Genomic DNA, 22,077 nt, shown 5'->3' with positions numbered 1-22,077 from the left:
GCAGGTTTTTTACCTAGAACGTTTTTCAGGATACTCGTTGGGTACAGCAAATATATTTTATTTTTTATGACATTATATATGTGCTAAAATGAGGCTAAGTGGGTTAACCTCCGAAGTTATTAAAAAGTTTCACCATCAAAAATTTCTTTAACCATCGAAGACGACTTCGAAAATGCTCTCCAATAAAAAAAACGTTAGCTTTAGTGCTTGTTGCTTTACTTTTTCTTCTAGGGAACACCTTACATACAATATCGAATTTTCTTGTTGCTTGATTATATTCTGACATTTGTGAACACCTAGAACAAACATATGTGACACGAAAAAATATTCTCAGGTATTAATTATGGCTTTCATTCGCAATGCAGCCCATTCTACAAACAACCAGAGAATCGAGTAAAAATTCTGGTAGGAGGCATACCAGACTACTGTCTTCTCTTTATTTGGGAGACTAACAGTCCTACACACATTAACTTACAATTTGACACTGACAAAGACAATAAAGTAATTGTACTCCTACTGCTGCCACCAAACGTCAAATGGCAACCAAAGATGAGCTTAAGTTTTCTTTTTCATTACAAGACCTGCTAGGAAGTTCAAGTGAAATTGTATTTTAATAACTACTACAACTACCACAAGAAAGGCATTACTGCAAGGATAAAATGCAGATGTTTTCATTACAATTTTCCCCATTTTAATACTCTACACGTGCCACTCCAGACTCCTTCAATGACGTTCGTGTGGCCATAAGTACTGACGTGACACGAACAAACGAACTAGTTCAAGAAATTTAAATGAATTTCAAAAGAATGCAAATAAAGTTGGATTGGAAGATGAGGAACTTAAGTACTGCAAGAAGACAACATAAACTACTAGCTGACATTCAGACTGATGGGTTTCAATGAATTTGAGGAGGTGGTAAACACGTGCAGACAAATTGCTTGAACCTTTTGCATAAGAAATGTGAAAAGAAATGAAGTGAGATTAAAAACTAAATGAAAGTCATGTAAACTATAAATAGAAGTCCTCCAATGGGTCTTCTATGGATAAAAGACCTACATTATTGGAAACCTTCAATAGGTCTTCTAGGTACAGAAGACCCTCAATAGATCGTCGAAAGATAGAAGACCTTCAAGAGGTATTCCATGAATAGAAGACCTTCAATAAGTTTTCTATGAATATAAGATCTTCAATGGGCCTAGAAGACCTTCAATGGGTCTTCTGTGGATAGAAGATCTTCAATAGTTCTTCGAAGAATAGCAGACCTGCAATAGGATATAGAACCTTCAATAGCTCTCTGTATATAGAAGATCATAGATAGAAGGACCTTTACGAATCCTTCTATGCATAGAAGACCTTCAAGAGGTCGTATACACATAGACGACAATCATGAGGTATTCTGCCTATAATTTTTATTTTGTCCCTATAGAAGACCTGTTGAAGGTCTTATAAATATAGAAGACCTTATGATGGTCGTCTATGTGTAGAAGACCTCTTGAAGGAGATCCTCAATAGGTGTTCTATAGATAGGAAACCTTTGATAGGTCTTCTATGAATAGAAGATTTTCCATACGTCTTCCATGGACAGAAGATCTTCAACAGGCCTTCTATGGATAGAAGACCTTCAATAGGCCTTCTATGGATAGAAGACCTAAAATAGGTCTTCTATGGATAGAAGACCTACAATAGGTCTTCTATGGATAGAAGACCTTCAATAGGTCTTCTAAGGATTGAAGACCTTCTATTGGTCTTCTATGGATAGAAGATAGGTCTTCTACGGATAGAAGACCTTCAATAGGCCTTCTATGGAAAGAAGACCTTCAATAGGACTTCTATGGATAGAAGACCTTCAATAGGTAGAAGACCTTCAATAGGTCTTCTATGGCTTGAAGACCTTCTATAGGTCTTCTATGGATTGAAGACCTTCCATAGGTCTTTTATGTATAGAAGACCTTCAATAGGTTTTCTATGGATAGAAGATATGATAGAATGGATAGAAAATCTTCAATAGAACTTCCATGGCTAAAAGACCTTCAATTGAAGATTTAATAGATCTTCTATGGATAGAGGACCTTCAATTGTTAGTTAATAGATGAAAGATATTCAAGAGGTCTTATATGGACAGAAGGCCTTCAATACGCCTTCTAAAGATTCTTCTATATATAGATCATCTTCTATATATAGATCGTCTTCTATATATAGAATCGCCTAAAACAGGTCTTCTATAAATAAATGATCTGCCAAGTGTCTTCTATAACTGTTTGTTTATTCCTTTCTTGCTGAAAATTTATTTTTACCATACATGTAGTTTAGTTGATATTTACAAGAATTATTGCAAAGCAACAACCCATGTATATATGTTTGTATGTTTTTGTCTATGACGTTATCACTTTGGCTACAAGACATAATAACCGTAACGAATATTGCTATCTGGAAATCAAGTTTTGAACACAACACACGGCCAAATATAACAGCGTCCTAGGCAATGTTCGTGTGCTAGCCACGACAAGAAAACACCAAAAGCAAACTTTGGCAACACATGTATACCACACACAAACACGAACACATATATACACACAAATGAACAAACTACACGGCCACAATACGAAATGCAAACAGTTTCTGAGAAAAGTCCAAAAGACACAACAAACATCAAGACATCAACAGGAACATAATAAGAGTGAACCGGCTATTAAGTGCACATTGGTTTTAAGAGGAAATAGATTTCTGATTCAAAAAAATATTATAGGAAAATGTTCGATTTTTAAAATATATTTTTTCTTATGCTATGATTATTCAAATTGTTGAGCCTCCATGAAGTAGGTTCCGAAGGAATGGGCCAATATTGTTAATTTTCTATCGGACCTAAATAAATATGACCAGTAGGAAAGGACCAATATATCCCATCTTCACAGTAGATCTTGTGTAAGTAGAAATTATGGGATGTGTGAAATTTTAAGAGATCCACATGCTTATTTCGGATTTTGTGATAGTTTTTGTTATTCAACATTTTGGCCCCTTGAGGGGTAGGTACAATAACGAATCATCTTTATAAGAAGTCTTTTTTGACATAAATATTGAGATGTACCAAGTTTGAATGGAATTGGATTTTAATTTCGCGTTTTATGAGCTCCATAGATATTCAAAATTTTGACCCTTTGTGGGGAGGTACCAGAAGGAGTGTACCGATGTATCCTATCTAAACACCAGACTTTGGGTTAGTAAAAATATTTTGATGTGTCAATAGGACTCTTATATCACATTTTATTAGCGTTATAATTATACCCTCAGCCATAGGGCTCTCACCTCATTTGACACAGTCAAAACGTGGCCAGTCGAAATAACGGTTTTAGACCCTAGGTCTCTTTGGACCAAATCCGTTTCAGAACATTTAGAGTCGATCTAGCGATGTCCGTCCGTCTGTCTGGCTGGTGTGCACGATAACTCTCGAAGGGAGTATTCGATTTGGTTCAAACGTGGTACATCGTAATATTTTTGTCAAACTTAGATAGAGTTCGGTCCACTCATTCTGGTACCTCCACCATGAAGGGTTGAAATTTTCAAAAAAATATATTTTCTACAAAGAAAGAGAAACGCCAATTCGATTTTGCTCCAACTTTGCAAATCTTAATATTTGCGTGAGTGCTAGGTCAGGTGCGACAATATCAGTCCACTCCATCCAATACCTCCCCCACAAAGTGTCAACATTTTGAATAATTATATGTCCTACAACATGTTAAATTAAAGTCCAATTGTATTCATATTTCACACATCCCATTATTTCTACCAACTCAATATCTAATGTGAAAATGGGATATATCGGTTCACTCCTTCTGGTACCTCTCCCACAAAGGTTCAAAATTTTGAATATACCTGAAGTACATAAAACTCGAAATTAACATCCGATTCCATTCAGATTTGGTACATATGAATATTTCCATCAAAACAAAATCTGATAGCAGAGATCGAACCGGAGATGGTATATATCGGTCTTCCCCTTCTGGTACCTGCCACATAACAGGACAAAAATTTTAATAGCCATGAAGCTCATAAATCATGAAGTGAGCATGTGATACCTTTTAAACTCGGCACATCTCAATATTTGTATCAGCACATGACCTGATATGAAGATGAAATATATCGGACTACTCCTTCTGGTACCTCCCCCATAGCGGGTCAAATTTTTGAATAATTTGAAAAATTCTTTTCAAATTGCACATATCCCAAAATTTGTTGTTGCACAAGATCTGATGTGGAGTTATGATATATCGGACCTATCCTTCTTATACCACCCTCACAACTGGTGAAAATTTTGAATAATTGTATCTTTCATAAAATGCGAAATAATCATTCGATTACTTTTAAATTTCATATATTCCAATATTTTTACTAACTCAAGTTCTGTTGCAAAAATTATAGATATCGGCCTACTCCTTCCTGTACATTTCCCAAAAAAGTTCACAATTTGCAATGCACATATCTCTCATAAATTGCGAAATATATCCGCGATTCTTTTCAAACTAGGCAAATCGACACATTTTTCTCAATCTATGATCTGATGTGAATGTGCAATTTATCGGCTACCTCTTTCTCGTACCTCCCCCACAAAGGTTTAAATAATGATTAACAATTATTAACGAACAAGTAAGCAAAGACTACAGTCGAGCGGGGTCGACCGTTGAATACCCTACAACACTATAATAAACGATACAGTTTATATAGGCGAGATACTCGAAAGAATTCCACAATATATTGTGACAAATAATAAAAGAAAACCATCAGATTTCGTTCTTTGATTTTCGAATAATAGCAACTTAAACTAATTTGCTCATTTCCAATCTATTGGTAGATGTTGCACTTAAATGGTCTTCCTAGATCTGGAACCAATATTTCCCAAAGACCTATAATCTCTCAGGAGTGGCAAAAGATTAACATTTATTATTGGTTTTTGACTGAAACGCATCTATATGAGATACAGACATTTGACTATATTCTTCAACGAAATCAGCGTTAACGAAATAGTCAAAAGGGCGTCTTTCCTGTATTTGTGAATTCTCCAAAAAGTCACTGGAATGGACATTTTCGTATTTTGTCTACAGAAGTTGGCAAACTATTTCACACACTGAATATTTTTGGATGGCCATCCAAAACTGTTTGGCTTTTGCAATGTCCGGTAACCCCCATTCAAATGTGCGTGAGGATTGGGTGATAATTAAGACCTGCTGACAATTTTGCAGTTTTGTTGGTCCATTTCAACCCCTAAATATATGGCGATCATCTCCAAAAAGAGTAGGCTTCTATTCTGACCCTCATCTTATCCCCATGCAAAATTTTGTAAGGATCGGGCCATAAATGTGATATGTATATGATATCCTGATATCCTAAGTACTTAGTTTTGTTAGCTGCAGAAATATCACCAAAAGTTTAATTCAAAATGAAAATATGCCAAAAATATGACAAAATTGAAAAAATATGAGAAAATTTTACAAAATCAATATTTTCATCTTTAGAGAGATATTATTATGCCATTTTTTAGACGTTTTTTCTTTCCTGCCAAGAGGCCATTCTGAATTAATGTGAATTGTCGAAATCAGTTCAGCCGTTCTCGATATATAAGAGATCTTTCAAGCATATCTTCTTTGATAGACATACATATCGCACATATTTTGCTATAAATCCGATTTGTTGGATGTTAACATCAATGTAAAGATCAGAAGTAACCTTGTCATGGCTTTGTGATTTCGCCGGGATTTAAAATATTCGCGGTTTAATGAAAAATTTTGAATTTTTTCAACACAAAATATATGGTCTATTTTACCCGCTAAATATTATCCCATGACTACCCAATTTGGTAGGCTTATTGCCAGCCCTAAACACTAGCTACATGCGAAATTCCGTCGATTGGTCTATACTTGCGACCTGTATAGCTACAGCAAAATCCGACTTTTTTTCATTATTTGGTCCATTTCAACCCCTAAACATTTGGCGATAATCTCCAAAAGAAATAGGCTTCTATTCTGACCTTAACCACACCTTCGTACAAAATTTCGTTAGGATCGGGCCATAGTTGCGACCTGTAGCGTGATTACAAATTAACATGGACAGGCGGACGGACGGACGGACATACATAGCTAGATCGACTCAGCTCGGCGAGCTAGGAAGATCCATATATACTTTCCTATATGGGAAACCAATATTTCGAGGTGTTACACATAGTGTTGTAGGGTAAAAAATTGGTTATAAATGTTGAATTTTCTTCAAATTAGATGAAGTGGAATGCCTAAGTCCAATATATCGCCTCCATAAAGGGTCAACACCTTAAATTATCATAATGTAAGTCAAAACTTATTTTAATAAACTAGCATAGGCTGAGGGTATACAACTGTCGGCGAAACCGACTGATATTTTTCAAATTTTGACCCTTTGTTGGGGAAGTACATGATGGAGTGTGCCGATATTATTCACTTCCGCACCCGAGCTAGTACTGATACAAATATTATGATTCGTAAAGCTGGAACAAACTCGGATTATAATTTCTCTTTCTGTGCAGAAAATATATTTTCTAAATTTTTTCTGACGGAAGGACACCGCCAGATCGAGTCCAAATGACCTGAAACGGATTTGGTTCAAAGATACCTAGGGTTTAAAATCGTTATTTCGATGAGACACGTTTTGGCCGTATCAAATGATATATACCCTCTCTATCCGTATGACTGAGGGTATAACTCTAGTCATAGTTGGTATGAATTAATTCTCACAAATTTAAATATCCATAGAGGTATGGGGTATCATAAAGCCAGCCTCGCCCGACTAACCTAAATTTTTTAAACCCTGTTGGGACAAATTTAGTTTATCTCACATTTTAATGTTGAAGATGGTTCTAGTATCGGTGGTATTTAAAAAGTTCCAAAAATTTGTGTTCTTTCTAGGTAATCGCAGAGGTTCTCTCGTGTCTATTTTCAATATATATACAAATCAGGACAACGAAATGCACAGGTTCTATGTCAGGGCTAACCAACCATGCTGATAAGCATTTAAAACAATTCCAAACGATATGGTCCATTTTTATATAATCAAATGGTTATCTAAAATGCTGGACCTCTGCCCTGACCTTAATTCTAAAAATTGAAAAAAAAAAATATTTTTCCAATTTTCTTACATGTTATCTTTTTCTGGCAAGAGGCCCTGTAGACCACCTGCAAAATCATGAAATCTTCCCGTTTTTGGTCCATTTCAACCCCTAAATATTTTGCAATCATCTCAAAAAACAGTAGGGTTCTATTCTGACCCTAACTCCACCTCCATTTTCAATTTCAATTTCGTGAGGATCGGGCCGTAATTGCGACCTGTAGCTTGACTGCAAACTAACATGGACAGACGGACGGACATGCATAGCAAGGTCGACTTAGATCGGCGAGATAGGAAGATCCATATATAGTTTGCTATGTCAGGGACCAATATTTCGAGGTGTTACATAATATTGGGCCCAACCTAACTTATAACACCACCAACACCCAGTGTTGTAGGGTATAAAAAGTCTTGTTTCCCTGGATTTTGTAATTATTTCGCAATTTTCTATCCGCTTTTCTTCATTTCCTTTTTCCGATGATGTTAAAAATTATTAATTTTCCCGAACTTTTATAGCTAACTCATTATAATTGTCGAATCCACAAAAATCATCCTAGAGGGTTGCCCTTGAAAAGAAAGAAATAAAAAATAATAAAGCTTTCTTTGATATCTTTACCATGAAAAGAATCGCGTGATGCAACATTGTTTTTATCTCTGCTGTAATATACAACGGTCATAATTATTTAAAACCGACCACCGTCGCATATTAACCCTGACCTTGAAAACTCAGCATTTTTACATGTCATGATGTAAACTTTTTTTCCAGCATCAACCTTTCCCACTCATTGCTCCTTTTAACCCCGATTAGCGTAATATTTGTTTCCCACAATTTCCTAGCTGTGATTACTGTGCAGTTTCTCCCGGCAAATGCCGTTTTTTGGCAGCTGTTACATCGTTAGGACAAAGTCGAGTTGCTCCCATGTATCCGCCGAGTTAACTGTAGTTACCCTACGTATTAAGAACAAGTACCTTGAAGGGATTATTCCCAGTAACATCTACTGGGTATGCATGTGTGTCTGTGAGAGTGTTTTTGGGGTTTTCTCTTGTGTTGTTGTTGCTGTTGCTGTTTACCTTCTGGTGAGTGAACAATAACGCCAGGAGATTATAAGAAAATATTCATTTTTACATCATTTTGGCTACCAAAACAACCGGAAACTTTTTGTGTTTTGCTTTTTTGTTTTTCTTTTTTACGGGACTAGATTCCTCTTTCTTTTTGTTATTGGGATAATGGTTAGGGAACTGGCTCGAAGAATGAAATGGACTATTTGGGAATTTTGAAATTCAACCTCATTATTTGCAATTTGGGAAAAATTATCAATAGTGTTGGCAATTTAACACAGCAACCACTCGTCGTTGTTGTTGCTGTTTGGAAAAGTTTGAGAACAGTTGCAGCTAATATTTATACTTGTGCTATGACCTTGGGTTTTTAAAAGCATTTAATGGTTTGGAACAAAGGGAAGCCCACAAAAGTTACATTAAATTTTTGAAAAAGAAAAAAAAAAAATTATTGCCATTGTATTTGCTAAGTACAGCAAAAGTTTGAGAATATTTGAAATTCACAAAATTTAATGGTATAGTTATAATGTAGGTCAGTTTAATTGGGGCATAGTCAAGAACCAAAAAAAGATATTAAAAATATGTAGCACTTGGAAATATTGGTCTCCGACATAGGAAACTATCTTCCTATCTCGCCAAGCTGAGTCGATCTAGCTATGTATGTCCGTCCGCGCGATCCACACAAAATTGAAAATGGAGGTTGGTAAGGGTCAGAATAGAACCCTATTGTTTCTGAAAGTCATCGAAAAATATTTAGGGGTTGAAATGGACAAAAACAAAAAAAAAATCTTGATTTTTCTGTTGCTCTAAAGACCACAACTGGACAGAAGCGAACCAATTTGAATGGCCATCGGACCATGATTAACGGGTAAACTATACCATAACTTTTTCTGTAAAGATGCGAAAATTTCCACTAAACCGCGAATATTTTTTTAATCATGGCGAAATCACAAATACACGACAATATCACTTCTGGCCGTTATATTGATGCTCATATCCAAAATATCGCATATATAGCAATATATATACAATCTCATATATCAACGAAGGGGATATTAGTTAGACCGCTCGTAAGTCAAGAACCGCACAATTCTCATCAATTCGGAATTTCAATAAAAAAAAAAAAAAACATTTTCCTAATTTTACAGTCACCCTACATGAGGAAGAGTTAGTTACAGGGAAGAAGTCGAGCATTTTAGATGACCATTGAATTATATTTACCTGTAAAATGGACCATGATTTCATGCCATGAATTCACAAAAGTATTTTCCCAAATACATAACAACACGTAAATAAGGGTAACATCTGGGCAGGCTTTATGACATTATTTCAAAATCGAAATTAATTTGGGAGCTCCCAACATATTGTAGTGTCGGCCCCGACAATAGCCTTTGCTAACTTGTTAAATTGCTGTTTTTACAAACTTTAGGGCAATCAAAAACTATTTCTGAAATCCAAAAAAGTGAATATTCTTAAAAATCGACTTGTTTTTCGGGAAGTCTTTCAAAATATATGTTTAATAAATGCTATGTCTTTGATTAGGAAGTCTCAGGGTTGAATTATATTCACGACATTTTTCCAAAATATACAAATTTTTAAAAGGAAATGCTTAATTAATCTTAATAATTCTAAAAACAATTCTGTCTAAAACAATTCTGTTTTTGTTTGGAAGTCCTAAAACATATTGTGAAAATATCAAAAATAAAATCACACTTTAATTGGCAGTCCTTGAAAAAGTCCAAAAAACGGCCGACGTTTTGTTAGAATATCATCAGAATGAAATTAAATTCTAACATTTATATATAGCCCCAAAGTCTTTGGAAATAAAAAAAAAATAAATCTTAATTGGAATTTTTAAACATAAAGTTCTTAATTGTTTAATAACAAACTACGATAGTTTGGGCTAAAATGTTTTTTGTAAAAAATTTTAATATTTTACTATTTTTAGCCTTGAAAAACATAATAAGTTTAAGCCGAAAGTCCTGAAAATCCCAATATTTGCAACCATGGAATGTTAAATAGAAACCTCGAACAAACAATTCTTCAAAATTTCAGAGTTTTTATATATCGAGAGTTCTTAAAATTTAAAAAAAAGTCCATGGTATTCTGAGATGATGTCCTTCAAAAATATGCTTAAAAGAATCCATCATTTTATAGACTTAAAGTTCATAATCAAACAAAATCTTGGAAAAAAATAATATTGTCTGTATGTATTTGAGGGAATATTCTCAAAAAAAAAAAAAAAAAAAAAAAAAAAAAAAAGAAGAGAAAGAAGATATTGAAAAATTCTAATTCTGGACAAAACTTTCATTGCAATTCCAAGATTTAAAGAGACATTTTTCAAAATCTAAAAAATCTAAAAGGTCTTTTATGGCCATACATTTTTTAAACCTTGAAAAAAATATTTTAAAACATATAATTAAAGGCTATAGATCATGTGATAACCTGCAACATTTTAATTTGAGGTAAAGTTTATTTTTGGAATAGAATAAACGACCCACAACATTCCCAAATCTTCAATTGAAAGGGAGTTCGTAATTTGCTTTAATTAAGCAGTTTCGAAAGTACAAGTCATTTGGACTTATATTAGCCATTAGGTGCGCAAATTATTCGAAATCGGTTGAAGATATATGGAAACTATATCTATATCTGATCCGATTATCAACATGCATTTTGTTCACAAGAATACATGGACAGACGGACGGACGGACTGACATGCATAAATCGAAACAGAAACTAATTCTATGAAGATCCTCAAAAGTAACTATGGGTCTACCTCGCTTCCTTCTCCATGTTACAAACAAATACACAAACACATAATAAAACAAGTAAGCAAAGGCAATAAGGCAAAGGCTGATACCCTACTACACTACAATATGTTAGAAGCACCCTTACCCTTAGCATTTTGAAAAAGGGACATTTGCCCAATAGTTGCGCACCCTTCGTGCTGTTAGTTGTTGTGGTCCATTTTACAGCTAAATATAATCCAATAGTCATTCATAATGTTAGAATTCCCTGTCCTTAACTCTCTTCTCAGACGTGTCGATTGGCTTCAATTATGTGATCATGAAGTTTTTTTCTGTTTTTGGTCCATTTCAACCCCTAAATATATTGCGGGCATCTTTGAAAACAATAAGCCTAGCCCTTCTGAGCCTAACCGTACCATTGTGAAAAATTTCGTGAGGATCGGACGATAATTGCAATCTGTATATAATAACCCCAACCTGTGCTGTAAAGTGAAAAAATATTACAAAATGTACATTTCAATATTCTAAGTCAAATTGAAAAAATCGCATACGATAAAAAATATGGAAAAATAAAAAAAAATGTCACAAAATACTACAAAATCTATAATAATATCATTATTGCCACCTTTTTATGCGATTTTTTTAGATTTTATATTTTTATGCCAAGAGGGCATTCTGAGTTGACAAAATTTGTCAAAATCGGTCCAGCCGTTTTTGAGATATAAGCATTATAGCGAACATCCCCTTCCTTTGTATATATACATTGTATATATTTCGCTATATAAATCCGATATATTTACTATCGGCATCTATGTAACAGTCAGAATCGACCTTTTCGTCTATTTGTGATTTGGCCGGGATTAAAAATATTCGTGGTTGAATGGAAAATTTGACTTTTATTTAACACAAATGTTATGGTCTATTTCACCCACGAAATATTATCCGATGACCATCAAAATGGGAAGGCTTCTGCCCAGCCCCATGCTAACTTCCTCGTCGATTGGTCTATAATTGCGACCTGCAGAGCAACTGCAAAATCATGAAATTTTTCAGTTTTTGGTCCATTTCAACCCCTAAATATTATGCGATCATCTCCAAAAACAATAGGGTTCTATTCTGACCATAACCCCACACATTTCGTGGTGTTACATAATTTTTGGCCCAATCAAAATTATAATACCCCCAACACATAGTGTTGAAGGGTATAAAAATCCTAAAGTCTTTATTTGAATTGATAGTAGGGTCCATGTACATAATATAGAGGTCGAAGATTATTTGAAGTAAATTTTGACAGTGACTGTGTCGTAAATGGCTCATCCCCATTGACATTGTATTTAATAGAGCACTAAAATCGTCTAAATGCGTTAAATCGCATGATGACATAAAACTATCGCCGAACTCGTCTCTCAATAAGTTTAATGTTATATGTGCTGTGTGTCGCCGTCCAGTTTTCAGCCCCCTACGTCGTATGAGTGTTGGTTTTTCAATATTCCCATGAATCATACGCTTTTTTTTGTGACAAACACAAAATATGAAACGTGTGTGAGAACCAGTGTTGCCAAATATATACTAGCTAAAAGATAAATTTTTTATTTTAAAAAGTTTATAAAAAAATAACGAACTAAGCACGGAACCTGCATAGGCAACTTTTTTCATAAGCCATTACAATATTCAAATGCGAAAAAAAACGGTGAATAATTTACCTAATATAATCAAAATACTGAATATATGGAGATACCGTTATATGAGGGCTATACCAAACCGTGGACCTGCACAGACAATTTTCTGTCATAGACCGTAATATCTATTACGAACTTCAAATGACAAATTTGGAACAATTCGGGTGAATAATGTCGCTAAAATCATCAAAATACCGAATATCGGGAGGTACCATTATATGGGGGCTATACCAAAACGTGGACCCACATGGCCCATTTTCAATACCAAAAATCCTGCAGATATAATAAGAATTTGAGTAAAATTTTATCAATCTACTTCATTTCGTTCAGAAGCTAGTGTGATTTCCACAGGCGGACGGACATATCTGAATCCACATAGAATTTTAAGCTGATCAAGAATATACATATATACTTTGAGGGGTCTAAAATGTATATTTCAAGGTGTTGCAAACGGAATGACAAACTTAATATACCCTACATGCTATGGGGGAGGGTATAAAATTTATTGATGTTGATCCTTATACAATGGTGCTGACCTGCATTAATTTGAACTAGAAAATTTTTCGGAAACACAGTTGGTTGTTTGACTTATGCTTCGGGAATGAACTGAACATGAACTGTCTGTTAAATTTTATTAAATAGGCCGATTATGATAGCAATTTAGACCAATTATTTAAAAAAATTGTCATGCTTTCCTAATGCAATCAACAAAGACTTTCAAATCTTAAAAGAAATTTCCCATACCCGTAACTTTTTTTTTTTTTTTTTTGAATCTTTGGAAGTAATGTAAATGAGCCTTCCAATTTGATGAATTCCCCTGCTGACGTATTGTTTTAAAAAAAAAGTTACTGCCTGCCACACTTGAATAGCAACAAAACTCTCAAAACAGTTTTGATGTTCGGAGGCCAGTGTTAAACCATTTCAATTGTTGTGGTCTCACACATGTACACTTACAACATGGTTTAGTTCGGGCACCCATTTTTCAGTAGCCGAACAAAAGAAGAGAAAAACTGTTGCGCAATGTGATATGGGATTTAGGAAACTTTTCAACGCCTCTGGCAACCAAAGTTTGAAAACCAATGCTCCTGTGTTATGCAATACTTCGATGCAAAGTTCAAAGTCGTAGTCGTCGTCGTTGTTGCTGTTGTTGTTGGTTTTTTATGGGTTTCTGTGGTTTGCTAACTGGTTTCTGTGGCAATGCCAATGAATGCAGCAGTGATCATTGTTTGCCTCGCAACCGCATTATGATAACGGATATTGAGAAGTTTTGAGGTAATTTCGCATCATTACTCTTACTATGCAAACACACACACAGCGATAGACTCTCAAACATGCTATCGCATTGTCATGGGATTTAGATCTCTGATGTGTGTGTATATGTGTTTTGAGGATACAGAGATGTATGATATCAGGGACATAATGAAATATTGATAGACGGCTTGAATTTGAGTGATTGCATAAATCATGAAAATGCCTGAAGTGAATATATTCGTAGGATATGTATGTAGGTGATGCTGATGTGTTGGGCTATGTTCATTAATCTCATAAGAACTAAATATTATGGATGACTGCATTTTAGGCTTTAGAAGTAAGAAATTGGTGTGTGGCATACTAAGTAACAATTTATTATTTTGAATATTTGGAAAAGGAAGGCGAAATGAGAAGTAAATTATTATAATCGAAATGGATGACCACAAAAAAGTTCTTCTGAAAAAAATGTTCTGTTATAGACTAGATATTTAGCATTTTTTTTTTTTTTTTTTTTTTGGAAATTGGAATAGACATTATTGGAGATCTAATAGGGGATTTTTTAAAAACATAAACAGAGGCAAATTCATATGGGCTAAAATCCAAGATTTTCCAAGAAATTGTTAATGGTTTTAATCCTGGAATTGCAATCAAATTTTGAAAGGCTATAACTGCAAATTTTTAAACAAATATTAAAGTTTTAAAATTCTTGTTTTTTAAAGATATTTTGAAGGGGTAGAATTGTGATTTTTAATGAATGGTTAAAAACCATAATAATATAACCGATTTTAAAGGGCATCAACTCTGAATTATTAAAAACATTTAAAAGGTTATAATCGTGGATTTTAAACCAACGTTAAAGGAATTTTATAACGAATTGCTAAACAAGAGATAGGCAATATGGTGGATTATTAAACTCATTTTGAAGAACGATTACCGTGAATTTTTAAAAAATTATTTAAAAATCATTATCAAGATTTAAAATCAAATAAAGGGCTAAAGATGTGGATTTTTTATTTAAGGGGCTGTAACCCTGGAATTCAAAATATATTTTAAAGACAATTGTGCCGGAAATTTGAATAATATCTAAATTCGAATATTTTTTATCAAATGTCGGCTGGGCTTTATTCAGTGTATTTTAACGTAATTTTAAGGAGAGTTATGGTGGATTGTTTCTTAAATTGTAAAGAAAAATTATTTTTAAATGAATCCTAAAGTACAATATTCCTGGATTTTTAAATAAATTTTAAAAGACAATATTCTTGGATTTTTAAACAAATTTTAAGGGACAGTATTCTCGGATTTCAAAACGGATTTTAAAAGAACAATATACGTGAAGTTTTAAATAAATTTTAATGGGTAATATTTGAGGATCTTTGACGGACAATATTCGTTTTTGGAGATGATTGCAAAATATTTAGGGATTGAAATGGACAAAAAGCAGATATTTTTCTAGATTTTGCAGATGCTCTATAGGCCACAATTATGAACCAATCGACGCGAAAACTTACTTACAGGAAGCTAAAGTTTAGGACTGAAGCCTACAAATTTGGGTGGCCATCGGACAATATTCAGCGGGTAAAATTGACCCTAACTATTATATAAGAAAATACGAAAATTGCCACTAAACCGCGAATGCTTTTAATCCCAGCCATATCACATATTCAGAAATTCGCAGCAGAAGAGAGTTAAGGACAAAAAAAGTCTAGCATTTTGGATAACCATTGGAGTAAATTTAGCTGTAAAATGGACCACAACTTTCGTGTGAAATTGTTGTGAATACTTAAATGCACCACGGAGTGCGTAAATAGTGGTCAAATTCCCCGATTCAAAAACCTAAGGTAACATCTGGACAGGTCTCTTTGACATTATTACAAAAACGAAACCTTCAAAAATGGATTTGGACATAAGGAAAACATATTGTAGTGTTGTAGGGTATCACATGGTCGGTCCTGCACGACTATAGCCTATGCTTACTTGCTTTTTTACTTTTATTGAATGAAAGCAAATCGTGTCGGAAATAGCATCAAATTTTAGAATAAATTTAGATTTGTTCGAATTGGTCACCTTTGGCACGAATTATGACCTTCAAACGGCCAATGAAACCGTCACACGCTGCCCGAATGTTGCTCTGCGGTATTTTGGCCCATTCCCGGCGAAGCGCTTGCTTGAGGTGATCGACACTTTGGTATTTTTTAGTGCCAACATTGCTTTCCAAAATACTTCAGACACAATAGTCCAACAGATTGGTATCCGGAGATTTTGGTAACCATTGTGCGCTGGAAAGGAAGCGAGGAACCTCATTTTATAACCTTTCTTGGGTGGCTGTGGCGTGCTAAGTGCGATGGTGCTGAGTCCTATTTGAATGTCCAAGGTCTGCGGCAAAAATTTTTGCCTGTCCAAGGCTTTAATACACCCTCCAGAATATTTTCGCGATAACATTCGGCATTTATTCTGATGGTACGGTCGATTTATGCGAGCGGAGAGCGACCATCGGCTTTCATGGCGGCTCACACCATCACCATGGCCTGCGCTCTGTGCTTGAGTTCTGTTGGCCAACCGAAGGTAACCATTTTCAGCTGACCTCTTTGGCAAGTAAACACGATCATTTTGTTTGTTTAACAAACTGCGGGACAACGATAGTTTTCTCATCGGATCAGAGAAAACCATATTCGACAGTTCACCTTTTTCAGCAAAGCGAAGCAACTCTTTAACTCTTTGGAGTCTATTTTCTTTCTGATGCGGTGTAAGTTCTTGGACTTTTTGGAATGTCAATGGCTTTAAGCCGAGCTCATTTTTCAATATTTGCTGAATGGAATATTGCAATATGTTTAGCTCACGAGCCATTTTTTGGCCACTGCAACGCGGGCTTCGATCACGTCGCTTCGTTACTTTCCATTTCTGCTGATGTTGCTGTTTTCTTCCGTTCACTTCCTTGACGTCGGGCCAGGCTACCAGTATCACGGTAACTAGCGATGGTACGAGACACAAAATATTTATTCACATTTAAATGCTGGAGTGCTCGAACTATACTCACTTGTGGTTTTCCAGCCAAATATAAATAAAGAAATCATACTATCACGCTTGAATTTCATCACGAATACCTTTTTTCTGGAAAATTCTAACCAAAACGCTTTTGTTAACAATATAATAAACTGAATTATTTCTTAACGAATCCCTTCAATTATTCCTGTGGTATTTAATTTTTTTCTTCACAGTCACTGATACAAACGGATTTTTCTTTTGATTTTCTGTGAAAAACTTATTTTTGTATTCACATCTGGAAAGATAACCGCAGTCATATTTAATTTTTTAGTTTTTGGCAGTCAAAATCATGAAATATTCCGAAGTGCTGTCTCAAATGTTCGAAGAAATCTCAAAGTAGTTCTCATAAATATATAAGGGTTAAAGAACTTATACTACAGCTAAAAAGTGCATGCTTGAGAATTTAAAGACCTATGCGTCCTAGCAAATAAATATCAGAGAGGAAAAAAGTTGTAGCGATTTCAAGGCAAAATTTAGAGTCTCAAATTATTTTATTTTTTTTAATTTAAATGACATACTGATGTTGGGGGCCGTTTACAAAATTTTTATAATTTTTTTCACTTTTTTGTTAATTTTTTTTTTTTTTTCAAATTATTTCCTTTTCAGTATTCACTTGAGTACAATGCAACAGTGTGTATTTGCCAAAACTACTTCCGTTTTCATTCTTATTTTCTTTCCCCATTTCTACGAAAACATATCCTCTTAAAGTATTTACATTGTCTTTCCATCTTGACTTGTGTCTCTATCTATTCACACACACACACACACAGGCACACACACAAAACATGTTGCTAATAAAACATTTATTCTATTGGCATTATTGCTTTGGCTTGTGCTGCTTATGCACGTGTTGCTTCCAGCTATGCCCTTGGTTTATTAGCTAGAATTGAAATAGAATATTTATGTTATTTTATATTTTCTCGGACTGGAATAAAGCATAAAGCAAGACATATTGTCGGCATGTCGGCTACAATGTGGACTCCCAAGGCTTTTGGTGCATAAGCAGGCGTCAATAGTGACCTTATTATACTGTGTTGCTGTTCATGGTTACAATGTCCGCCCCCTTCCCTGTTTTACATCTCTACATTGCTTGATTACATATTCAATGTGTATCTTTTTTGCAAAAGACAACGTAAATAATTGACAAAGATTTCTCTTATTATCTAGAATATTTCAATGGAGGTTAGATGTGTTTTTTTTCTGTTTTGTTTTATGTTTCAATATTCGCTTAGGGAAAGGACTATGGCAAATAGAAGATAATAAAATATTTACATATTTTTTATAAAGACTTAAAGTAAAATTTCTATATAAAATTAAATTTTAACAAGTGAGCAAAGGCTATAGTCGTGTGAGGCCGACCATGTGATACCCAAGAACACTACTATATGGTAGAAGTCCCCCTTATGTCCAAATCCATTTTGGTAGATTTCGCTTTTGAAATTATGTCATACAGCATTTTTCAGATATTACTCTTAGTTTTTTGGCTACGGACATTTTCCCAATATCTACGCACTCCGTCGTGCTAGTTACAGCTAAATATAATCCAATAGTCATCCAAAATGCTAGACTTCTTTCCTGACCTTAATTCTCTTCTCACGATTTTGAAACTATATCATGGAGCACTGCCCAGATATTTCCCTAAGCATTATGATATTTTTTCAATATTTATGCACACTGTCGTTCTACGAGTTGTTATGGTCCATTTTACAGTTAAATATAATTTTATGGTCTCTTCTGATACAAAATTCCGTTTCGATTGATTGCAACTGTGTGATCAGGAAAATTTTTTTGTTTTTGGTTCATTTGAGCCCCTTAATTATTTTGTGATCATCTACAAACGCAAATGGCACCTCTGTATCTCCAAATTTGGACACATCAATATGATACGATATTTGGCTATATTCGTCAACAAAATCAGCATAAAACGCCAGAAGTTCGCCTTCTGAGTATATTTCGGATATAATCTGTGAGTAATATTGGCACTTTTTTCACACAAAAGTAGTTGTCCATTCTACCCGCTCTCCTAAACTCTAACTTCATGCGAGATTTCGTATCCTTTGGTTTCTATGTGTGAGCTTTATAACGGCTGCAAAATCAGGAACATTTTTAGTTGTTGGTCCATTTCAACCCCTAAATATATTGCGGACATCTTTGAAAAAATAGGTCTATCCCTTCTGAGCCTAACCCTACCCTTGTGAAAATGTTCGTGAGGATTGGGCGATAACTGCAATCTGTATATAATAACCCAACTTGTGTTGTAAAGTGAAAAATATTGCAAAATATACACTTCAGTATTATAAGTCACACTGAAAAAATCGCATACGATAAAAAATATGAAAGAAATCACAAAATACTAGAAAATTTATATTAACATAGTTATTGCCATCTCTTTCTGCGATTTTTTTAGATCTTATTCTTTTATGCCAAGAGGGAATTTTGATTTTTTTTTTTCAATTTTTTCAAAATTTGTCAAAATCGGTTCAGTCATTCTTGAGATATAAGCATTTTAGCTAACATCCCTTTCCTTTGCATATACACATTGTATATATTTCGCTATCGGATACATTTGCTATTGGCATCTACGTAACGGTCTATGTTCGTCTATTTGAGATTCCGCCGGGATAAAAAATTTCACACACAAATGTTATGGTCTATTTCACCCACTAAATATTACCCGATGTCCATCCAAATTTATTGGCATCGGCCCAGTCCTAAGCTCTAGTCCCATATCTAGGTGTTATATAATTTTTGGCCCAATCAAACTGTAATACCCCACATAGTATTGTAGGATATACAAATGTAAGTTTGCACAAAATTGTATAATATTTTCTTGTTCTATAGGATAAAATATTTTCTGCTAAGAGGAGATGACCGATATTCCCCATCTCCGAGCTAGATACAAGTTTGACAATAGTATTATCATGTACCAAGTTTTGACCAAATCGGATACACTTTTAGAGAGTTATTGCAAGCACCAGCCAGACAGACAGACACACTTGATCGATTCCAAATGACCTGAAATGGATTTGTTCCAAAGAGACGTAGTGTCTTTACCTGGTATTTCGATGAGACACTCTTTGGGCATATCAAATGGTATATACCCCCTGTAGCAATATGTCTGAACATTGATAAAAAAATTTCCCTTAATTGCGCTACTATTACCATTTAAAATAGTTTAGTAATCTGCGTTTATTCACCTTTGAAATTTGATTAAAAATCTTCAATTACATCCCTTTGGAATATGCTCAAAAAATTCAGGATTATAGTGCTTTAATAAAAAAGTCCAACATTGTTTCCTCCTCGTTATTAAAAATATCCAAGATTGTATCTTCTATCGCCCTTTGAAATTGAAAAATAAAATTATTTTGGCATTAAAATACTACTTTTGTAAAAAAAACAGATTTTCCTAATTTTGCCTTATAATTTTTTGTCTTTAAATCCACGATTATTGTTCTAAAAATTTTTGTCTTTAAAAATTATTCTGAAAATCTACTATTATTGCCTTAAAATATCCCATTAAAATTTGTTTAAAAAATTAATTAATTGAAAATTAATTGAAATTGAACCAAAAAAAACCCTTCATTGCCCCTTAAAAATTTTAAGAATTTTTACTCTTATTGTCCTTTAAAATTAACAGATTTTACGTTATGCCAGAATTCGTACATTGTAATAGTTTTGCTTACAATTATTTTTATACCCTACACCACAAGGTGGTCAGGGTATTATGTCTTGTGCATTTGTTTGTAAAAGGCAAAAGGAAACGAAATAGATCCATAGTTCCTTTTGATGATCGGCATAGAATCACATTCTGAGTCGATTTATGCATGTCCGTCCGTCCGTTTATTCGTCTGTTAAAATTTAGATATAGCTCCCATTTATATCTTCGACCGATTTGAATTTTATTGTGCACCAAATGTGTAATATCAGCCCGAATAGTATGGAATTTTGCACATACAACCAATTTAGACCTGAAAAAAAGTGTGCCAAATTTGATCAGATATAGATATAGCTCCAATATATATTGTTCATACGATTTGTTATTTTTGTCCTCCGCAGCCGTAATATGCACTCTGTAACAACAATGTTTGGGGAAATATATAAAATACAGCTCAGAAATGGATTTTCTAAATTTTATCGAGATCGGTTCGGATTTGGATATATCACCCATATATAACTTCGTCCGATTCCTTCTATTGTGCACCAAACGTCTAATATTTGCCCAAATGCGATGAAATTTGGCACTTACGACCGTATATTTTGTTCATCCGATTTGTTGTATTTGTTACCCACAGCCGTAATATGCACTCCGTAACAAAGATATTCAGGGAAATATATGAAATACAGCAATATCTTTGCCAAATTTAATCAAGATCGATTCAGATTTGGATATAGCTCCCATATATATCAAATTGGCAATACAAGTCCGAATTTAAAAGATACAAATGCTTCGGCATATTTAGTCCTTTGAACTTTAAATAATAATTATAATCATAGCGTGTATGATTGAATTCTCCCATCAAAACTTTTAATTGTTATGTGGAGCTCTACTAAATTAGCAAAGTGGTGCAGGGTATCATAAATTCGGCCCCATCCGACTTTAAGACTTTCCTCACTGGTTGTTTTTTAATGTGTTTAGTACCTCTTGGTACTTTAGTTAGAATTTCCAATATGAAATTTGAGGAATCCAGCCCAATACTGATTGTAGTAGGATTTAGTAATTTTCGTACAAATATAGGATGAATTTCCAAACCACCGTCAAATCTGAAACAGGGATACCATCAGTAAACCAAACAAAAATTTTCAGACTTGTATCCCTTTCCCTTCACCCAATACCAAATAAAGTTCCATTCAGTAAATTTCGTACAACTTTAGCCAAAATTTCCGAAACCACATCCAATTGTCCAAGTTGCACCTGATCAGCGACCTTAATATCAAATTGAAGATTTCAAGCACTACAGGGACCCCAGTACAAAATTTCAAAATACCAGCTTCATTCGTTCACCCTGAACCATACTGTTCCAATTTGCGTACAATTTAGTACATATTTCCGAAATCGCCTTCATATATGAAACTTATTTTCCAACCTTGATACTAATACCAAATTTCAAGTTTTTAGCTCTATCCGTTCTAAACATACCAAATGGTACCATTTTAGAATTTTTTATAAACTTAAAGGT

This window comes from Musca domestica, unplaced genomic scaffold (genome assembly GCF_030504385.1).
Source record: "Musca domestica strain aabys unplaced genomic scaffold, Musca_domestica.polishedcontigs.V.1.1 26, whole genome shotgun sequence".
In the NCBI taxonomy this organism is placed as follows: Eukaryota; Metazoa; Arthropoda; class Insecta; order Diptera; family Muscidae; genus Musca; species Musca domestica.
The sequence above is the reverse complement of the archived record's forward strand: the minus strand, read 5'-3'. Positions refer to the sequence as shown.